General features: G+C 35.9%; 1 protein-coding gene across 6 annotated transcripts in view; it reads right to left on the bottom strand.

Moving 5' to 3' along the window:
• Positions 1-23753, bottom strand: part of KMT2E (lysine methyltransferase 2E (inactive)) — a 92509-nt gene extending 68756 nt beyond the window's left edge. For 3 of the 6 annotated variants that reach the window (XM_081286022.1, XM_081286027.1, XM_081286026.1), the window contains exon 1: positions 23415-23552. The gene's annotated coding sequence lies outside the window, so the exon portion shown is untranslated. Of the gene's footprint in view, positions 1-671; positions 745-23414 lie in introns of all 6 variants that reach the window. The other 3 variants (XM_081286023.1, XM_081286024.1, XM_081286025.1) reach the window with 3 other exon arrangements.
• Between the last annotated feature and the right edge of the window lie 621 nt (positions 23754-24374).

The raw sequence follows: 24374 nt of genomic DNA, 5'->3' as shown, positions 1-24374 counted from the left end.
GCTCATCCTCAGGATAAAGACACATCATCACATCTGAAACAGAACGTTACACTCTTGAGTTTGACCCAATAGAAAAGGATACCAGTAACTACTCAAAACTGATCAGAAGAGGTCCTATCTACTGAGACCATAAAATGGCAAATATTTCATTATTTCCAATAATATCAAAAGCACTATTGCCAAAAAAACCTCATATTGCTTAAAAATCTAGTTAATAATAAAATCCTATAGAGGTTCATGCTTGTAATTCCAACTACTTGGGAGGTTGAGGTAGGAGGTTTGCAACCTTGAGGCTAGCCTGGGCCAGAGAGAGAGAGAGACCCTGTCTCAAAATAAAAATTTAAAAGGGGCAGGAAATATAGCTTACAGATAGGGCACTTGCTAACATCAGGAGGCCTTGGGTTCAATTAACAATACTGCCCCCCACACACACACACAAAAATTGACTCTTAAAAATTTTTTAATGGTAAAGTCAATGTAGTAAGCAGAAAAAAAAGTGAGCTCATAACACAGGCATAAGGAGGGAAAATTAAAATAATCCAAACAATTATCACAAACTTTGATATATGTGAAGAATAAAAAAACTGTTCATCCAACTGTCAAATAAGATATATACAAAATATACTAAGAATAAATGGCAGCCATTAATGAAATAATATAAAAGGAAATACCATGAGATGTCTGGGAAATCTGAGGTCCAAGAAAGAATAAATGTCTTCACAAAACCTGCTATCCAGAATAGACCTAGAAACCAAGTGAACATAGGAGCATTGAGCTATTTTTAAATGGCACAGAATTCTAGGTACTTCTGATTAACATGGTACCTAAAACCAAAGGGACTCACACAAAAATAGCAGCAAATTCCTAAAGTGATATATTTAATCTTCAACTCTTTACACAAATGAACATAAACACAACAGAGGCAACAATTAAGTTAAATACCAAATCAAACTGAAGATACTGGAAAAATACAATATTAAAAAGACTTAACAAGCCAATGATAAAAATAATAAAAACAAAAGGTAAAAAAAGCAATTAAAGATGGAAAAAGCAATATCAGACAGAAAACAGTCTATCTGAAAAGCTAAAGACTGAAGCTAAAAAAGAAAACTGAAAAGATCACCCGAAGGACAAAAAAGAATGAAAATGGGAGGAAATTTTTTTTTCCTAAAATTACAATAAAATGCCTAATCTAACAATCTCTTTGAGGAAAGGGTCATCCATTATCTTTCTTTTCTTTATAAGACCTCACACCATGTTCAATAAATATTGACTATTTAATATTTATTGGATGTATGCCACTAAGAGGTGAATTTTTGGCCTAATTACTAATGGAAATTAATAAACTAGAAAAGAAATGGTGAGGGACCATGTATCTAAGATTTCCTATAATCAGAAATTAAAATCGGTCATCAATTTAATATTTTATTATTTATAGTAGCTAATACATAATAAAAAATGCTCAATCAAGATCCACTCCCCACCCCTCCCCCAAAAAAAACACCGGATCCATTCCAAGTTAATACCTATGAAACCTTAGGCAAGTCCTTTCAGTGCTCTTTGTTTCAAGTAAATATGGAGGTTGGTTGTGTCGATGATCTTATAGTTTACATCTTATAATCACAAATTTATTAGATTATTTCTGATAATCAAAACAACAGAATAAATGTAAGATTTTGAAAAGCTATAAATTACATACCTGATAAGACAATGAGTATGTATTTCTTTAGCTGGGCTTATCTTAGTACCTGATAGTACTCTGCAAGTTCTTATCTGATATTCAAACCTCCCCAACTAGTGGTTATAATAATGAACAAATACCAAGTATTTATAATGCTTAATCCTCACAACAAGCCTAAGGTACAGGTATAATTATTATCTTCATTTTACAGATGAGGCAGAGAGGATAAAATTGTCCAACGTTAATAGTCAATAAATAGTCAAATTAGGATTTGAAGTCAAGTGGTTTGCTTTTAGCCTATAGTTTGCCTGAAATTAACATTTGTCACATGACTGATAAAATTTTTTTTAAAAAACCCTATCATTTAAACAGGAAAAACTGACAGCTGTTTCTCCCTAAAAGAAAAATTAATTCTAGAAATATCTCACTCCAGAATACTGGTCTGCATTTACTCTGGTACATTAAACAAAATGGAAAAAAATTCATCTTATTCTTCTACCAAACCTGATCTAGTTAGCAAACTTACATTCATTCCACATAATGCATTAGAATAACAGAAAAGTGGAAAAGTACAGGCTCCAAGTCTAAAATCAGCATGAAATGTTTCAGGAAAAGTGCAAAGCATGTAATCAAAGGACAAAGATGAAATTGCCCATTATTTTCAGAAATAAGCACGTCTCACTAAAAAGCTGAAAGTAACTCTTAAGAATTAAGGGACCTAAAAGTCGAGGCAGAGCACACTCGGGTGGCTGAGGCAAGAGGATCTGAAGTTCAAAGGCAGCCTCAGCAACTTAGTGAGATGCTAAGCAATTCAATAAGACCTTGTCTCTTGAAGATCCCAAGTTCAAGGCCAGCCTCAGCAGTTTAGAGTGGCCCTAAGCAACTGAGTAAGACCCTGTCTCAAAATAAAAAGAGCAAGGGATGTGGCTCAGTGGTAAAGTACCCCTGGGTTAAATCCCCAGTACACATAAACAAATACACACACACACACACACACACACACACACACACACACACACAAAACAGTTTTCAGAGACAGGATTTCACCAATTCAACTTACACTATACTCCTGAGGCAAATAACATTCTATCTTTCTATTGAGAAATATCAGTCTTTAGTCATGGTTTTTGTTGGTGATTTACTTGAAAAACTAAAACACGTACACATAATTCAATGTTCAAAACACATTTTCTGAATAAGAGTTTTAGAGTTTCACTGTATCCCATTTAGTACAATTCCAATCATTACTATTAAACTCAATATCAGAGTAGCAATGCTTTCGCTTTCACGTCATGCCATTTAATAATGGTTATGTACTCTCCTTAAGGCTTAGTTTCCTCACATGTAGAGAGCAACCATAGAATATGTTTCTGAATTGTTTAAGGATTTGTATGGGGTACTCAGTAGTTATAATTAGGTAACATTTCCTGGAATTAAATACTTAAAGCTCTTTATAAATGAGTACTGAAGCGGACATGGTGGTGCACAGCTGTATTTCCAGCAGCCTCGGATGCTTAGACAGGAGGATCGCAAGTTCAAAGCCAGCCTTGGCAATTGTGAGGTTCTAAGCAACTCATTGAGACCCTGTCCCTAAATAAAATACAAAATAGGGCTGGGGATGTGGCTCAGTGGTTGAGTGTCCCCAGTATCTCCCAAACAAACGAACAAAAAAAATGAGTGCTAGAGAACAATTTCTGGGTATTATAAAAATTTAATAAGCTCTTATGAGATTCTCATCTGTTCCAGAACCCATTCTTTTCAGGAAAGAAGAAAGGATGCTTCTGTATTGTACTACAAATTTAGAGACTATGTTACAAGTAGTTTCATTTAAAAAAACCAACAGCCACACCACTTTATTATACACTCCAAACATACAGTTCCAATTATTTTCTTAAAGTGAAATTTTTAAATTTTTTGTAGCTACAGACAGACAAAATGCCTTCATTTTGTTTATTTTTATGTGGCACTAAGGATCGAACCCAGTGCATCACACATGCTAGGCAAATACTCTGACACTGGGCCACAAGCCCTAGCCCCTTAAACTAAAATTCTTTACACAGAGAAATGGCAAAATAAATAGGTTATCTGGACCCCCAAAGTACTTTTTATAGAATTTTTGCCAAAACAAGATTGGCTCTGATTAAGATTAGTATCTTAAAGAAAGAACCAATGGCAACACTCAGATTACTCAATGAGTAAAACCATCCCTATAAAGCCAAAGCAGAGACAAATAAGCCAGGTCTTTGGGGAACTCCATATAGCTTACCTAGCAATCCAATTTATTATATCATTAGCCCATTAGAGATGTGAATCAAAGTAAGCTAGAGAATCAAGAACAACTTTTTAAACTTTAAAAAGTTTAAAATATGTGTTTTAAAATAATACATGAACACAAAGAGTGAACCCTAATGTAAATTATGGACTTTGATAATGATGTGCTGGTTCATGAAATGTAACGAACCTACCACACTGATGAAAGATGTTGATGTATAGAGAGGCTGTGCCTGAGTTGGGGTAGACACACATGAGAATTGTTCTTTCTGTTCAATTTTGCTGTGAACCTAAGACTTCTCTAAAAAATAAAGTCTATTGATTTTTGTAAAAAAAAAATACATGTATGAATAAGACATAACAAAATATTTTGATGGGGGTGGTGTGGTGGATACTGAGGATCAAACCCAGAGGCACTTTAACATGGAACTACATCCCCACAGTTTTTTTTATTATGAGACAGAGTCTCACTAAGATGCTTAGGACCTCACAAAGTTGCTGAGGCTGCCCTTGCACTTGTGATCCTCCTTCCTCCACCTCCTGAGTCGCTGGGGTTACAGGCATGTGCCACTACATCCGGCCTAAACAGGCTTTTGGGAAGTTGTTCTCAACACCAATTTTGTAACCAGCTCAACTATTGTATATTTCTACATTCCAAACCCCCTCAACTTAGAATAAATTAAATTTTATCCAGTTTTTAAATTCCCCACTCTATTATTTTAAAATAATATTTGTTATTCCCAAAGTGCTGGAGATCCCTGAACTATAAAGTAAAAAGTAGTCAAATGTGACCTTCTATGCAAATTGCAACTCAGATATTGTTAGTATCTGATTAGGTTTGGGTTTCCAGGTATAAATATGTATGATTTCTATTTCTTACACACACAAAAAAAAGTGTGTGAGTGGTACACACCTTAATTCCAGAAACTGGGGAGGCTGAAGCAGGAGGATCACAAATTTGAGCCAGCCTGGGCAACTTATGAAACCCTGTCATGTTTGTTTTTTTTTTTTTTTCCCCTCAGAATTAAGCTTAACCTTGGTTTATTTTTTTTATTTTTTTTAAAGAAAACTCTTGTAAGTTATTTTATTATTTTTAAGAGAGAGAGAGAGAGAGAGAGAGAGAGAGAGAGAGAGAGAATTTCTTAATATTTATTTTTTAGTTCTCGGCGGACACAACATCTTTGTTGGTATGTGGTGCTGAGGATCGAACCCGGGCCGCACGCATGCCAGGCGAGCGCGCTACCGCTTGAGCCACATCCCCAGCCCTTAACCTTGGTTTATATTCTTCATAACTTTTAGGATGAAATGACCAAGTCATTTCATCCTAAAAAGTTATCTATGCCTGCTTTCTACTCACCATGTGTCCTGTAACTTTAGAATGCACGGTTCAATACACAAATACAGAAAAGAATTTTTACTTAAGAATAATCACCTCCCACCTATCACAGTAAAAGAAGCAAAAAGAATAATCACCTTCCCAAATTTCTTAAAACCTCATTCTTATGTACAGAAGTATTAAGTGAGTACTGCATAGCACAACACCATATAGCTCAATGAGTTATAAAATTTCTTCCATTTATAGAAAAGTAATTATTATCTACATAAGTCAATTTCCCCTCAGGGCTGGGGATCAATACTCAGGGCATCACACATCCTGGACAAATGCCCTATTGCTGGGTTATAGCCCAAGTCCTACATGAACACTTTTTTTTTTTTTTTTTTGGTGGTAGTACTGGGAATTGAACCCGGGGGCTGAGCATGTGCTCTACCCCTGAGCTATATCACCAGCCCCACATGAGTAATTTTTAAAACATGCTCCCTACAGTTTTATGGGACTTAGGGATTTGTGACAGTAGGAAAGCAGAAAAGCTAACAAAGGAAATATGAGGAACAACATTAAAATTCTGTAAATTTAAAAAGTTTAAAGTTGTATGTTCTATGTGTTAGCTAACCAACGTGAAAATAACATTAAATGGGACACTCTTAGCAAAGACTATTGATACATGCAACAATTTGGATTAATTTTAAAGGAATCATGCTGACTTTTTAAAAAGACAATCCCCAAAGTTACATACTGTAAAATTCTATTTACATAATATTCGTAAAATGATAAATTACAGAAATGAAAAACAGATTCACAGGGAGAAGAGAAAAGTGAATACAACTATATAAAGGGCAATACCAAGGATTTTTGCAATGATGGAACTGTTCTGTATCAATTGTGGTGGTGGACACAGGTAATCATGCATAGAACAAAATGTAAACAAGGAAGTACAAGTAAAACTGGGAAAAATCTGAATAAAATGGATGGATTGTATCAATGTCAATTTTTTGTTGTGACATTGTACTACAATTCTGCAAGATGTTACCATTCAAGGAAGCTGGTAAAGGACACACTGACTCTTTCTATTATTTCATAATATTGCACATGAATCTACAATTACCTCAAAAATTAAACTAAAAAAAATGACTTTGCAATTGTGGCCTTTAAGCTTTTTTAAACATTGGTAACAACTTTCCTAAAAATGAAATCTCACACAAAAATCTAAGCATCTATTTTGATTTTAAGATGAATAATGCTTTACTCTCCTATACTTTTCCCAAAGATGGATAGTATCAATGTGAAATATGGTGTTAAGGCTACTGCCAGATATAACAGAAAAAGCTACAAGTGATAGTAATATCTGCCAATAAGTACAGTAGGCATTTGTACCTCATATTTTTTATGTTCATGGTTAAAAAAAATGGTGGGAGAAATGTACAAGCCTGCATGTACTCAACTACCAGTTAAGCTACAGGAAAAGCCTAGGGCTTTCTGGAAAGCATTTTGAAAATCATTGGCTAAAAGAAATTATTACTGACTCAAAATGTGACATAAAAAACTTGTTTTACTGGTCTACTTTACTTGTCCTTGAAAAGAAATATTCTTTCAAAAAGTAGTGTCTATGCCATTCTTATAATTAGAAACCAAATTAATAGGCGGGGGTATAACTCAAATGGTAAAGTATGTGTTTAGCATGCATGAGGACCTGGGTTTGATCCCAGTACCACTAAATAAGTAAATAAATAAAATTTAAAGACAAAAAGTTCTGCAAACAGGGCTGGGGATGTGGCTCAAGCGGTAGCGCGCTCGCCTGGCATGCGTGCGGCCCGGGTTCGATCCTCAGCACCACATACCAACAAAGATGTTGTGTCTGCCGAGAACTAAAAAATAAATATTAAAAAAAAATTCTCTCTCTCTCACTCTCTCCTCTCTCACTCTCTCTTTAAAAAAAAAAAAAGTTCTGCAAACATATTTATCTTTTATTCATTTTACCTGTATAGATTATGAAATTTGTTTATTGTAACTCTACTAGCCTTTAAATAAGACCACCAGAGAAGGGCGAAATATTTTATTCTCTCATTCCTTAATCTCAAGTGGAATAATGTCTTCACTTTTCAGGGCTAAGTATGGCACCTATCTGTATTCTAATCTATTTTTTTCATACTAGAGAACTTGAATAAAAAAATGCACATTAAATCTAATTAATTGGATTTCGATGAATCTTTCTGATTCTACTGTCTTTAATAACAGAACTGTACAAGAATAATTTTCTAAGTGGTTTTTCTCCATGTTCTAACATGATGTTTGAATTAGTAGCTCCCAAATACAGATCCACAAACTACTAATTTTCATATAGTAGGTAAAAGTAGAAAATGACAGATTCCTAGACTTCACAATAGAGATTCTGATTTATTAAGTGTGGGACATGGCCTGGATAAGGCTGTGCAAACAATTGACTTCAGAGCTCCATTTTGTAACTAATGCTTACAACATTAGTCTATGTATCATACTTCAAAGGCTACTAGTTTCTTATCTTTGCCCTTTGCAAAAAAGTATAGTTCACAGTAATTAACAATCAAATTAAGTTCCTAATGCTGACATTTTATCAAGTTACCCTGTTCTATACCAACAACATTCCAATATAAAAATCCTTCAACTACGCAATTTTTTGGTACTGTTCTCACATCCCTAATTCTGAAAATTTTCTAAGTCATTCTCTTTATACTTTTTTTCCTTTCCCATTCAATAAAACCTTATCAAACTGTCAGACATTTAAGTACCATGCTTCCTTTAAGCCGTCCCAATTTTTCAACTTTATTATCTGTGCCACAACACTAGTTCTGGGATACCTAGAAGATCACCCAAAACACAATTTCGACTCTTGTTTCAAAACACTGTTCCAACTTTAAAACCTGTTCTACACCATCTTTTCCCTTCTTAGCTTCCCAAGAAGTAATACAAGATTGTATTACCTTTTTAAAGAATCCACTGGTTTATATTTTGACATATATTATTTTGAAGTGGCGATTAGAAGTACAGTTTCCACAATAAGACCATTAACCTCAAAGCAAGAACAGAGATATTTATATGTTAGCTCTCATAGTCTAGAATTCAGCAGCTAAGATACCCACCCAAGATTAAACTACAATTTCCCTGACACATTTAATTTTTCCTGCTCCTTTTAGATGAACATGAACTTTTTTTTAACTTTGTCTTAATTTTTATATCCATTAATATCACCAATTGTATTGAGCATGTAATGAAGTGCTTAAAAAGATAACCTAAGTCATTTGGGGCAAAATTTAGATAGGTTCAGAAGTAACAATAACAATTTCTTAGTTTATAAAAGATAATACAGAACTGAGCTGGCCCCTCCTTGCCTAAACCTCAAGCAAAACAGAGCTGGTTTAAAATACAGCAAGATGAGTTAGGAGCAAGGAAGAAAGAGCCTTTAAAAAAAGAGCTGTAAAATGACAGCTAAAGTGAACACAGCAGAAGAGAGGAATAAACTTAGAGAAACCCAGACACCTACTGCCACACATTCCTCCTTAACTGAAAGCCATGCCTTCAGACACCTTGTAGTGGACCATCTGATGAACATGAACTTTAAAAAAAAAAAAAAAAAAAGGCAAAATCTGCCACTAAATGTTACCAATATAGTTATATCCTAAGGCTCAGCCCTCCCCATTATTAGTCAAGCATCGATCCAACAATTCATTTGTTTTTCTGTTCCCAGCCATTTACAGAGTATATATCTACTCATTATCTACCATCATTTCAAAAATCAAACCTTCAAACAGAAACTTTTTCACATACCTTCTTTCAGTGCATTTTTTAATTAGTTATCTCATTCTTTCAATTCTATTTAAAACTTTTTTTTCTTCAGTCTCCTATTGTATTCACTCAATCTTTTGTGCCTCCCCAATGTTTAAAATTCATTCTTTTGGGGGGAGTAGGGGAGCGGGTAGCAGGGATTGAACTCAGTCCTATTTTGTATTTTATTTAGAGACAGGGTCTCAATGAATTACTTAGAGCCTCACCATTGCTGAGGCTAGCTTTGAACTCATGATCCTCCTGTCTCAGCCTCCTGAACCACTGGGATTACAGGCATGTGCCACCACGCCCTGCTAAAATTCATTCTTGAACTAGGAGTGTAGTTCAGTGGCAGAACACTTACCTAGCATACTCAAGGTCCTGGGTTCAATCTCCAGCACCACAAATAAAATTTATTCTTCCTCAGTCTCCATGGCCTCCACCACCATCTTCATCATTTGAGTAACTTTTAACAACCAACAATTCTTTCAGCTTGCTACCATCAAGGTCTAAGTATCTTGTCTCTAATAATGAGAGAAATCCTTAATGTTGTACAACTATTGCCCCCCTCCCACCAGATTACAGAAATTATTTTATCATTTCAAAATATAATAAAATCAATCACATTCATTCAATGTATTCACTGAACACATACTATGTTATGAATACTGCTCTAAGTGCTTGGGAATCAACAATGAACAAAATTAAGTTGTTATTAAGGAACTTGCAATGAGTTTGGGTAATTCAGTATAACTAAGGGTACCTCAAAAAGTAGTTCTCTCAAGTAACTACCTCTTTTTTTAAAACATCTCATTATTAGAGCAATGCTTTATTTTTTTATATTTAGTTGTAGATGGACAAATAAATAAATTTTATTTATTTATTTTTATGTGGTGCTGAGGATTGAACCCAGAGCCTCACATGTGCTAGGCAAGCACTCTACCACTGAGCTACAGCCCTAGCCCATCAAGTAACTATCTTCATTTTGATAAATCATTTATTAAAATCAAAGTTTTTTATTAATTTTTATTTATTCTCATTATCTGATCAAGAATTAGTATATTATGCTCAGATTAATAGAAAGCTATGAAGATTTTTAAATGATTAATTTGAATTTATCATTAGTCACTTTAGCTATGTAGCCCTCAGAAATATGTCTTGACAAGACTCTCATGAAACATGGGCAAAATATCTACCTTGAAAAGTTGCTGTGCAGAGCAAATAAGATATATAATACACTGTAGATACTTATGTTAATTGTCTTGCCTCTTAGTAGAAAATATGAAGATACTAATCAATCCAATGATACTCAAATGCCAAAAGGACAGCAACTCTATTACTATCAGAAAAGCTACCGTGACATTCAAAATGTATTTAAAATCTTAAGACTAAAGGGGCTAGAGATATATGGTTTAGTGGTAGCACACTAGCATGTTTGAGGTCCTGGGTTTAATCCCTAGCAACATAAAAGAAAAAAATCTTGCTGGGTGGGGTGGCACACACCTATAATCTCAGTGCTTAGAGAGGCTGAGGCAGAGGAATCAAAAGTGCAAGGCCAGCCTCCTCAACAGGGTGAAGCCCTCAGGAACTTAGAGACCCTGTTTCAAACTTTTTAAAAAAGAGTCTGGGATTGGGAATGTAGCTCAGTGGTAAAGCATCCCTGGGTTCAATTCTCAGTACCAAATTAAAAAAAAAAAACAAAAACCTGAGACTACAGTTTAATTTCTAAGTATTTAGCAACCTATAAAATCAGCAAAGGACAAATTAATTTTTAAAAAACCTACATGTAAATACTTATGTTTTAATAGTTGACTTTTATTGCATTTCTATTAGTTCTTTAATTCCAAGACTTATGGCATTCAAAGATCAACTTCTTCCTCTTCTATATTACTAGAAAAACAAAAACCTAGAAATGTAAAGACTAGCATATCGCAACTAGAAAGCTGAAGCTTGAGGGAAAATGTCTATGGACCTCACTCTCAAACATGAATTAAGAGCCAGGCACAGAGCTGGGATTGTGGCTCAGCAGTAGAGCACTCACCTAGCACGGGTGGGACCCGGGTTCGATCCTCAGCACCACATAAAAATAAAGGCATTATGTTGTGTCCATCTATGCCTAAAAAATAAATATTAAAAAAAAAAGAGCCAGGCACAGTGGTGCACATCTGTAATCTCAGTGACTCATGAGGTTGAGGCAGGACAGCCAGCTCAAAGCCAGCCTCAGCAAAAGTGAGGCCCTAAGCAATTCAGTGAGACCCTGTCTCTAAATAAAATACAAAATAGGGCTGGGGGTGTGGCTCAGTGGTTGAGTGCCCCAGATTTCAATCCCCTGTACCAAAAAAATAAAAATTAAAAAAATTGTTCATATTTTAAATTAAAAATTTACAGGCATGTGCCACTGTACTGGCCATGAACATCGATTTTTGGTGTCAAGTCCAAACATATTCTTTCTATATGGTTTCCTGACTGGAATTTTGGGTTCTCATCTCTTCATAAAACATAGACAGTCAATAATGTACTGTCAGTAGTTTTTGGTTTTAATTTACTTAAAGATAAGAAGAAATCACTTAGACTCTTGTCAAGTAATCTACATATGAACTTCCTTCTAGATTTTTATTATTTTTTTCCCTTTTAGTAATTTTAGTAAATTAACTTGACAAGTTTTTCTTCAGCAATTAACTTGCCTTTATCAAATTTCCAAAGCATTTGTTTTCATTTAAACAAAAATTCTCCTTACATCCATATATTTATCATTTATTTATGTAACATATGTAATATTTAATAAAATAACACAATGCTGGGATGGAAGTGTAGCTCAGTGGTAGAGCCCTTGCCTAGCATACATGAAGCACTGGGTTTGATCCCCAGCACCAAATACACACACACACAAAATAAAGTAACACAATCCAAGTACACTGAAATTAGCCAATCTGGAAATAAACTCAAGTGGCAGAAGCAACACAGAGTAGTTTATATTCATTCAACATGCATGGACATTAATATTTTTGAAAGAAGGAATATGAATCCTGCAAGTTGATTAAAAGAACACTAAGGAAACTCCTATAGTATCTATATAAAGCACTTTATGAAGCCAGGCACAGAAGTACACACCTATAGTTCCAGCACTTGGGAGACTGAGGCAGGAGGGTGGCCTGAGCCCAAGAGTTCAAGGCCAGCCTGGACAACATAGCAAACCCCATGTCAAAAAAATAAAAAATAAACACTTTAAGAAAAATAAACTATAGATAGTGACCGCCCTCAGCATGAGAGACCTTTGAGATGAGAATCAAAGGCTTTTTTTCCAAAAACTAAACTTGAAACAGTTAGAGCCTACAGAGGATTTTACCCATATTACCTTACTGAACTCTCAAAAAATGACCCTATGATCGACTCTTAATATCATCTGCTTTTTGCAGATTCAGAAAATACAGCACTAAAAGGTAAATAATTTGTCCAAATTATCGGTTGTACTGTTCACAACAGTACAATATGATTAGAGCGCAATCAAACCAAAGTGGTATGACTCTACAGTCTCTACTCTTAAGTTCTATGCAATATTGCCTCTAAAGAAGTGCTGTTGTAGGTTATTTAATGATTATATATATATAGTGATTATATATATATATATATAAATGATTATATACATAAATATAATATTATATTTTCACAATCTTAAAAATTGGAGGATATATATAAGCATGTAACATTATGTCATTTCCCAAAGAGAAACTTTCTGTAGCATTCCCACAAGAACACATACTTTTATCCTGACATTCAAGATTCACTACAACTTGATCCCAGTTTATTTTTATTTTTGGTACCAGGGATAGAACTCAGGGGCGAGCCACATCCCCAACCCTTTTTTTGTATTTTACTTAGAGACAGAGTCTCACTGAGTTGCTTAGCACCTTGCTAAGTTGCTGAGGCTGACTTTGAACTCATGATCCTCTTGCCTCAGCCTCCTAAACCGCTAGGATTACAGGCATGTGCCATCGATCCCAATTCATAATGATATAATTTTAATCCAAGATCTTTACTCAAATAAAACATGTTCTGGAAATCAATAAATCATCTTAAATTGGGATGTGAACACAGAGTTGGTCACATGACACTGCACAAAGACTAGCATTTCCTCTTTCAGTGACTCCAAAAATAGGGCCTGCCTACTGAAAAGGAAGGTGTCCAACACAATTTCTTGGAAAAGTATAAAGTACCAAGCATCAGAACCTATATTTTAATCCCCAATCAACCACAATCTAAACTGTATTATTTTAGGAAAATTATTTAACCTCTCTGGGGCTCATTCATCTTGTAAAATAAAAGCAAAGAGCTAGGATAATTGTTTGTTTTAATCAGCTAGAAAGTAATAAAATGCAGATGGCAGATGTATATGTCTAAAGACACGATTATGCAGCTCTGGAATGGGGCCCAGGAATGTTCACTTTTAGAAGCACTCCATGTAATTGATAGGAGATATCAGTGAGAAATACTTAATTGAAAGACCTCACACATATAACTAGTTTCTGCATTTCAGTCAATAGGATGTTACTTTACATGTTCAAGATGAAAGCTCTGGCATAAAAGAAAACCCTCTAGACTTGCTTCTGCACCTTTGACCATATGCTTTATATCAATACTGGGATAACATTTGGTAGTACTGAAAGCTATACTTTCATTCATTTCTTCAGACATATTTGGGTATAGTAGATTCAAATACATTTTTAAAAGCACCTACAAAATGCAAATTATCCCCTGTATAATTTCCTTACTCACTGTTGTGAAATATTATCTTAATTTTCTTGAAAGAATTTTAAGTTTTAGAGAATATAATCTATACTCTTAAGTATTTACAACTCTTAAATTTTTCCTTCTCCCACTATTTCAAAAGAAATTAATAATTTTCTTTTAATAAATTACCCAATGACTGAATCAATATAATATTCAAATTATCCCTCAAATTCACCACCAACATTTTGCTATCACCAAAAGGTAATATGCCAAATTGATGAGTATCATTATAACATAATGAAAAATCTAAGTGCTTTCCTGTTTCTTTTCCTTTGTCATCCTTCTACTCCTAACTTATTTCCATGAGCAGTACTTCATAAAATACAATGTTCAAAAAAGGATGTGCTGTTTTGTCCTACAATGACAGATGTTTTGTGCTCTGCTGTATTAAATGTACCATGTCACCAAATTCCTTTTTTTTGGCGGGGGGAGGGTACTGGGGATTGAATTTGGACACTCAGCCATTGAGCCTCATTCCCAGCCCTATTTTGTATTTTATTTAGAGACAGGGTCTCACTGAGTTGCTTACTGCCTCCCTGTTGCTGAGGCTGGCTTTGAACTCACTATCCTCTTGCCTCAGCCTCCAGAGTCGCTGGGATTACAGGCATGTGCCACCGTGCCTGGCACCAAACTCCTTTTAAAAAGTATTTTTAAAATGTGATTTCAGAAAATTTTTCTTTACTTCACAAAAAAACTTGTTTGAATGACTTTTTAATAGAAAATAGATGTTTTCGGCCCTGTATTTAAAAAAATTAAACTGTTAGGCCAGGCATGGTGGCTCACATCTGCAATCCCAATGACTTGGGAGGCTGAGGCAGGAGAATTCCAAGTTTGAGACCATCCTCAGCAAATTAGTGAGAATCTGTCTCAAAATAAAAAAAAGGCTGAGGATATAGCTCAGTGGTTAAACTCTCCTGGGTTAATTCCACAGTTAAAAAAAAAAAAAACTGATAGCACTAAAGCAAATCATAAACCTAAGCAATAAAACCTAAGACACATTTAACAATAATTCTGAATATTAAATGAGGAACTGGAATCACATAATTTTTAAATAAATTCTAAATATTTAATTTATGTGTTTTGGATTTTAAATTAAACAAACATCCAGGAAATTAAATCTCATTTATTTGGAAAACTGTGCAGGAATATTATCTTTATACTATCTAAATTATCTACACTTTGCTTCCCTAAAATATATTTATTGTGATTACATAAACAACCCATTTGCACTACAAAAATACTGGAAAAGCAAGAAAATGAAACTCCCATACATTTTCCCCATTACAGAAAAACAAATCACTATTAAAACTTTGATATATCTGCAATCAACATAGTAAAAATTTACTCAGGCAAGAATCAATAAATATTAAATCTAGAAGAGAGAAATCTGATAAGAGCAGGACATTATATAATCTCTGATGACGAACAGGATATTTATACACTCTCAATTGCTATAGATTAACTGATAATAGCAAAATGAAAAGCAGTAAGTATACATAGAGAAACAATTCAACACCCTAAACAAGTAATCAAAATGAAAAACATACTGGTAAAGGACAAATAAATATCATGTTTCTCCAGATGACTTCCAGTCAAAAACATGCAAAAGCTGAATCATGAAGAAACCTTGGACAAATCTAAATTAAGGGGCATTGTATAATAATTAGTCTGTTAATGTCATGAAAAAAAAAAAAAAGACTGAGTAACTGCTCCAGATAAAGGAGATTTAAGAAAGATACAAAATAACTAAATGCAATCTGTGATTTGGCTATTTGGGTGGAGGGGGTGCTAGTAAAGAACATAATTGGAATAATCAATGAAACTCTGAAGTATAGACTATTTAAAATTTAAAAGTCAGTGCTAAATTTCCAAATTTACTACTCTGGTTACATAGGAAAACATGCTTGTCTTTAGAAAATGAATATATACATATTAAAGGCTATAAAGGGACAGGATACACACAATCAAATGTTTCAGGAAAGTAATGTATATGTATGTAGAAAATAATAAAGCAAATATGGTAAATCTGTGTGAGCTGGGTATAAAAAATGTGAAGATGATACAAAGAAACCCACTATTTTCCCCAGTATCACCAAAAAAAAAAAAAAAAAAAGGCACACTCTCTATTTTGCAAAAATTATAAGTTGACTTGGGAGACCAAGGAAGGAGGATCACAAATTCAAAGCCAGCCTCGGAAACTTAGACCTTTGTCTCAAAATAAAAAGGGATAGGGATGTTGCTCAGTGGCAGAATACTTGCCCAGCACGTGTGAGACCCTGGGTTCAATCCTCAGCACAGGCTGGGGGTGGTGGGTAGTGGGATACAAGACAAGTTTGGGTGTCATTACCATACTTCTTTAACAAAATTCATTTAATTTCTTTTTAGAAGAGTATATGAAGTTCTATGTATAAGTTACATAAACATTTTGTAACTTCAAAATTATTTCAAAAATAAAAAGTTAAATGCCTTTTTAAAAACATTCCTCAACGTTTGATTTTAAGCTAAAAAATGAAGTCTTCAGTTTGATATAGCAATTATTTAGCTTTAGAGGCCCTCTTCTAAAGATTATAAACCAAAGAAAATTGCTTTTAGGTAAATGATAGGTATCTTTCTGTTGTTCATCCAAGGAAACGCCCCTCCACACACCATAAATACCTTCCCCACAAGCATCTCCTTAACCAGTAACAGCTAATTAGAGGGATCAAGATGGAGAATAGTTCTCTGACACCTTGCTAATTTCTGAGGCCTATTTGTACTTTCTTCAAATAAATTATGTGAGATTTCCCTAAAGCCTATGACAAATTATTTACTTAAGCTAGCTAGAGTTGATGTCTGTTCCTTGCATCAATACAAACCCTAAAATAGCAGACTTTTGAGAGGTGAAAATAAACTATGAGCTCCCTTAAGGCAGAAACAGTCTCATCACTCTCCATATCCTTAGTGCCAGGAAAATAGTAGCCACCCAAAATTCATTTTTTTGTCTAGCTTTTAAAAATATTGTTTCAGTAAAGACTTAACAATTTAAGGCTGTATCAATTCAACTAATGAAGCAGTTTCACTTGAAGAGAAGCAGCACAAAAGCAGATAATTTCAAATACAGCAATATTATTTTCTGGATGAGCTTTATAATATAGTAGACTAATGTCAGATTCCTATCAATTTATGGCTACTAGGACACAGTCCTAACAATTCAAATTGGTCACAGTCTCTTCTGATCTACCACTTCATTAAAGAAGACATAAGTTTCCAAATTCTTGAATCTTGTCTTTAAGTGATATATGAAGCAAAAAGATAAAAAGAAATCCAAGATGTGTTTCTGTAAACTCAGAATTTTTTTACATTTATTAATGTGTGAAATAAGAACACAAAAATATCAGGAGAGTGTTTTTCTCATATACATTCTCCTTATGTATAAGTTACATAAACTTTTTGTAACTTCAAAATCATTTTAAAATAAAAAGTTAAATGCCTTTTTAAAACATTCCTCAACATGGATGTGTGTTTGATTTTCTTAAACTAAAAAATGGAGTCCTCAGTTTGATACAGCAATTATTTAGCTTTGGAGGCCCTCTTCTAAAGATTAGAAACCAAAGAAAATTGCTTTTAGGTAAATGATAGGTATCTTTCTGTTGTTCTCTGTGAACATTTAAAAAAACCAAAGCTAATTTTCCATAATGTCTAAGTAGTAACCATTTTTCACCACAAACCTCCTTTTATTCTCCCCTGAAAACCACTGACACTTGTTCTTAGCCCAAACATAGGAAAACATTTAATCTTTCAACTTCATAATTTAATGATGCACAGCCAGGTGCAGTGGCGCATGCCTGTAATCCTACCAATTTGGGACGCTGAAGCAGGGGGATCTCAAGTTCAAAGATAGCTTCAGCAACTTAACAAGGACCTAAACAATTTAGTGAGATCCTGTCTCAAAATTTTTTAAAAAAGGGCTGGGGGTATAGCTCAGTTGTAAAGCACCCTGTATTAAATTCCCAGTACCTAAAATAAAATAATGGATAAGCAGTTGATTACCTACTCATTAAATTGCAGTAGGTTATTATTTACTCATTAAAAGACATAATGTCTGTTTCAATGACTTTTGGGGGGGGGGGGTGTACAGAGGACTGAACCTGAGGTCTCTGCATGCTAGGCAAGCACTCTTATTTCTAAGCTATATTCCCCAGCCCTTTATGTCACCTTAATGCAAAACATGAAAATACAATTCTTTGTCAGCTAATGCATTGCAAATGTCCAACATCTCAAAGAACTTAGTTTTGACAAAAACTAAATGAGATTTGCAATAAGCTTTAAAATTCACTTAATAATATAAAAATGATTTCTTAAACTAAAACTAAGATTTGATTAATGAACTGTTCAAGAGGGGAAAAAATAATTGATTTCATAAAATGATAATGTATTTCAAGTGAAATATAACAACTGTTTTCCAGACTTTAAGTAAAAAGCATCCTACTTGTAAAGATGAAACACTTTTCATATCCTTAAAGACAAAAATAAGATCTAATTAACTTAAGAGTGGGTCACCATCACTTGATTTTTATTGGGGCACTTTGCACAGATATTCACCATAATAAGTTTCGTTGCTAATCCTTAACTCTTTATAAAATACTCATTGTTTAGCAGCAATAGTTCTATTTTTAGTTAAATTCTATCTACCTCAAATTTAGTAGAAAGCAATTTTCAACCATAAATACCGCTCTTCTGTATTTAGTAAAATTTTAGCTAATAAAAAAGTAATCAGCTTAATATTAAGAAAAATAAAAAGCTCCTCCTAGCATTCCTATATTATAAAGCAGTCAATAAGTTTAAGCCACTCCAATTTTAAACTCGGTCCAAAAGCTAGAAACACTCATACATCAATATTTTAAATAGATCCCTCTTATTATTTGGCCAGTAACCCAAACAGAAATTTTATCATAAAGCAAAAAGAATATTATACTCAGTAGTAAAAAGTCTCAGAGACAAAGTATTCAGCAATTTATTCTAACACATAACAAGGTACAGACCCTGATCATTCAGAATATTTGAGATGGAAATATATTCATTTAAACAAAAGCTTTAAATTCACAAATAATTGAGCACCTATCATCTGTTAAGAATAAATCCTTTAGCAAGAAAATCTATTAAATTTTTTTCAAGTAACAAACGTAACATCTTCTAAGAAAATTACATACTAATATTCCCAAAGCAAGTTTTTTTTATGAAGGTTGAACCCAGGGGTGCTCAACCACTGAGTCACATCCCAGCTCTTTTTATTAATTTTTTTTATTTTGAGACAGGGCCTTACTAAATTAAATTGCTGAGGCTGGCCCCAAACTTGTGATCCTCCTACCTCAGCCTCCTAAGTTGTTGAAATTATAAGTGCGTACCACTATGCTCTGCTCCTCTAAGCGGTTTTGGTGGCTTTTCAATGTTCTGTTAGTTTTATACATTTTCAGCCCTTTTTTTAGTTTTTTTATTTTGAGACGGGTAAAGTTGCCAAGGCTGGCCTCAAACTCTCCAGCCTCACCCTCCCAATTTGCTAAAATTCTCAGTGTGCACCATACAACCACTCTGTTTTATACATTTAAATATAACTATGGCAGTATATACACATGTATGTCTCAGCAGTAACGTGCAGAAAGGCAGAGCTGTTAGGATTTACATAACACACCTATAAAAATAAACCTACAGGTTTATTTATGCATGAGCCAGGAGTGTTAGTGCAGGCCTGTAATCCCAGTGATTCAGGAGGCTGAGCAGGATCACAAGTTCAAGGCCAGCCTCAGCAACTTAGCAAGGTCTTGTCTAAAAAGAGGGAGCATGGGGGCAGGAAAGATGGTAGAATGAGATGGACATCATTACCCTAGGTACATGTATGACTGCACATATCGTGCGATGCTATACATGTACAGCCAGAGAAATGAAAAGTTGTGCTACCACTTGGTACAATGAATCAAAATGCATTCTGCTGTCATATATACCTAATTTTAAAAAGTAAATTGATTTTTAAAAATTAAAAATAAAAAGGTCTGGAGATGTTGCTCAGTGGTTAGAACACCCCTGGGCATAATCTTCAATAACCACTTACTATAACCGTTTCAGTAACTTAAAAATCCAATTTAATAACAGTTATAATTTTCCTGAAACTACTAAAATGTGTATTGAGGGGAGGAATTTCTCCTAATATTTTAAGCAGGTTTTCTCTCTACTTCCTTATTTTTAGATCCAAAAGTCCTAGAGTTTAATGTGGTATATATGTAGAAGATTCTCTGACTAGAAGCTATGAGAAGTCAGAAAAGCCAAAATTGTAGGAGAGTTATCAGAGTCCTATAGGGTTGAAATGTTGACCTGTAAAGGTTCTAAACTTAAGGATCAAAGAGATCCTTTACACTGACAACAAAAGCCAAGTATGATCAAAATGTAGTCTCTAAAAATAAAATTAACTCTCCAATTACATTATGGTTTTCTACAAATCCACTTAAACAGATAAGCAAATAATCCCTCAAACTCAGCTATCCTTAGCTATCCTAAGAACAAAAGCCATTATCCCCCTAGGGAACAAATGTTTCAAAACTTTCTGGGAACAAAAATTATACATAACCTTTTAATAAATTTACCTCCACAACCTTTATTATGTACAATCAATTGATTAAAATATTACTTATAAAGTATTTTAAATAAGGCACAATACTTTTTTTTTAAAAGTCTATTTTATAGGAGCAAAACAAAACTCAAAGCAATGAAGCAAGCAAGTATGAAGCTAGTAGATTTCAGGAGGCAGAAGATTTTATCATTTCTAACTATCATATTTTTAAAGCCAAGTGATTCAAGCTTCTTTGTATATCAAAGACCTGACCAAGTTCACTATCAAGAAAACCCTGGGCATAGGCAGTGTTACCTCCTTTGGCTACATAAATGTATAAGAATACATTGATTCTTACATTGGATAGTAAGTTTCAAGTACCAATCTTCTTCTGAATCATAGTTCTTAACTACAAAGCCCATAAAATAATTGTATAGCATTTAATATAGTAGTGAAGGATCTTACATACTCAAACAAGAGCATAATACAAATGAGTATTGATCCCAAATCACTATGCAAACTCTCCCATTACTGACCTACATTTCATTACATAATAAAATATTTCAAAGATTCAAAGTAAGGTTGTGTGCTCAACCTTCAAGGATGAAACTCGCTGGTATGCAGAAAATCCCTAAGCCAGTTATTTCAATAATTATTCTGTAGAATAGAACCTCATTATCAACCTCGTTCTCATATTCACCATGAAGTAAATTCTACTCTAAAATATTAAAAATGGATCAGAAAATCATTAAAAGGGTGTATATACTCCAGTCTTTTTAAGTACTATCATATTGAAAAGCACTCACTCATCTTTTAGTTGCTCCACAATCTGAATGGTCATTAAAAGCCATTAATGGCCCACTGATAACCTCCCGCTATGGAAATGACTCTAATTACTCACATTTTTAAAAATACAGATAAATGACACCTGACAGCATTTAATTTTCAGTCTCAGTCCATAAGATTCTGCATATGACAAAAAATGGATTCTGGACCCTATTATGGTAACACTTTTACTTAAGGTTTATTAGAGTGGACAATCTCTTAATGGGTAAATGATAATGTTTGGGGGGTGAAGGACCAAGAACCAAACCAAAGCCTTACTGTTTTTACTTACATAATGATGATAAGTATGCTACAAGACAAATTTAAAAGCAAGCAAAATATGGAGCTTCACTTCATCAAATATACAATTAACTTTGAAAATTCTTAAGGAAAGCTTCAAATACATGGGAAAAAACAGATGCAAAATATAACAGCATCTGAACACCTAGTGAAGTAACAGGTTTAGGCTTGTTTGTACAGCTCCCTAAAATTTACTCTGAAACAGAATACAAAACCCAAAATGTACAAAATTTGTCAAGAGTTGAATGGAAATGTTTTACTATAGATTAAAATGTCCAATCATATGAAAGAGATTACACTTACACACTTAGCAGAATATTTTAATATACTCTGACATATTGAATAAAAGATGGTTGAATTAAACCCAACATAAACTATTACTGGTACCTAAATAATATTTTTAATATTTAACTGCATCCATCCTGACCACTGAAATTTCCAAGACTACCTGAGTGTTTTTATTATTTTAGAAGTGGTATCAATTAATTTGCCTCTCAGGAAAAAAACAATAAAATTAATCTACTAAAATACAAGGATTGTAATTTGCAGTAAAATCAACACCTTTTTGTAAATGACTGGGGGGGGGGGGATCACAGTCTTTTCATGTAAACATAATAAGCCTGTAATATGCTGCAGACAAACGCACTGCATGGGGTGTGGAGGACCCGAGCTGATTAGATTACCACAACATCAGCCTGGGGCCGCCATTTTTAGAATCTGTAAAGGACAAAAGAGGGAAATTACAGTTTTTACTCCCCATCTCGAAAATTAAAGGGAAAAAAGGACTATTTTCCAACTAGGTATTGATGTTTCCTGTCTACAGCTGAATGCACCTCACCTAATTCTCTCCAAGGTCTTCAGAACTCCAAACACCTTAGTTATTCACATCTCTAAAAGGTGGAATAAAATAGGTAGCACGGGGTTTACTCTAGAGCTAAGATTTCTCTTTGACCTTAAATTGTATCATTCTCAAGAGACAGCTCAGCTAGGACGTATCTACACGGAACTAATGCTAGTGGAAGAGAGCACTCCGGATTGTTTTTTCTCTCCCTCCTCCCCCGTTTAGCACAGGGAACCGTTTGTTTCTCATCTGAGTCTGCTGCCACAGTGTTTGTGCCAATCCCTTGGTCAAAGTAAGCTTTTCTGAAATAAGCCATATTGTGGATTCTAAGGCTCCGGCACAGTAAAGGACGGCAGTAATGCAAGAGGGGTGGGGGGAGGAGACTGAGAAGGCTGGGTACTGGGGTGACCACCTCAGGGGCGGGTTTATCCTCTCCCAGAGAGGATGAGGAGCGGTCTCGTTTTCCCACAAAGAGGGATGCCCAGGGCGTTCTTTTAACCCCTTCATATTTACGAGAGCACTATGCCCGAGACTGCCAATCAAGAGATGGAAAAAGAAGAAAATGGGGCCTACACAGCTTTTCAACACCTGAACTAGACGCAGCTGAGAAAAGCGAGAGCCGGTAGCTCCTGGGACCTCTTGGACACAAACCCTACCAACAGTCACAAGCGTCCTCCTCACCCAAGCGGCCTTAACCCGCTGCCAGGGAGGAGTGTGCCCCCTCCCTAACTCCCACTCTCAAGGGGGTTTAACTGCCAGTTTCCCCTTCCACTACCCTAAAACCCGCCATAATGCTCCATTTCTAGGGACAAGCAAGAGAAAGGATACATTCGATTAAAATGAGCAAAGTCTTGCCCCAGCAAAGACACCTGAGAGTCAATGTCGACTGCCCCCTCCCGAAGGAAAAAGATGAGAAGCCCCCACAGCCTCGAAACACAGTGCCCCCACCCTGCAAACCCCACGAACTCCCACGGAGACGACAGGCACTGACCTGTGATGTTCACACACCAGACACCCGAACCCCGTTATTTGCTCGACCCCCAAGGAGTCTCTCCACACCTTCGTAATCAGACGAACCCCCGACAGCAGCCACTGCGGACACAGGACCGGGCTCCACACACCCCCTCCCCAAACAGCAGCGCGCAGCCTCTTCGCCAGGAGCCAAGGAGTAGGGGAGGGGGCACCCAGGCAGTCTACAAGAACGCAGAGGCGGCGGCGAGGTTGTTCGGTGTGTCTATGCCCCCTCTGTTGCCGCTCCCGAACTCAGGCACCGTCTCCGACTCGGCCCCCTGCGCCCGCTCAGTGTCACTGCTTCTCGCTCTGGGAAAATGGCGGCGACGGCGGCGGCGGCCGCGGCGGCGGCGGCGGCGGCGGCGGCGGCGGCAAGTGCACGGGGCCCGCCCGCCCCGCTCCGCAGGGGCAGGGGGGAGGGGACGAAGCTGTCTGCCGCCATTTTGCTTATGGGCTGCCGCCAGCCGTTGCCCCTCCACAGAGGCGCGAACGTAACTGAAGACAGTAAGATGGATAGAGTCTCAGTCTTTTTCACAACAGAGGCATTCAACAGTTCACCAAAGGTTTGGGGGAAGTTTCGGTATTTGACGGAATCGGTTCTTTACCCGTTTTCCCTGAGTAGCCCTCATGTCTTGTTATAAGTGAGCTTGGGCATGTCACTGTGGGGAAGGATGATGCCCGTAGGGCCTGGATAGACCCCTGTCTCCATTGCCCTCCTAGAGCGATGCACTTTCTTCCACCCGCAAAACAACCTCGGCCCCAGTCTCCCCCTCCCCCGCCCCAGTCTGGCCACCAGCGCTGGGCGAACCCGGCTGGGGTGTCACTCGACGCCCACTAGGGGCCGAGGAACTTCCAGTGCGCAGGCTCCGGGCACCGGATAAAAGCGGAGCTGGCGGGTCCAGCGCCGTCTCGATGGAGGAGCGAAACTGAAGAGTTCGGG

The sequence above is a fragment of the Spermophilus citellus genome (assembly GCF_964194105.1).
Source record: "Spermophilus citellus genome assembly, chromosome: 3".
Classification (NCBI taxonomy): domain Eukaryota; kingdom Metazoa; phylum Chordata; class Mammalia; order Rodentia; family Sciuridae; genus Spermophilus; species Spermophilus citellus.
This window is presented reverse-complemented; position numbering and strand designations above follow the sequence as displayed.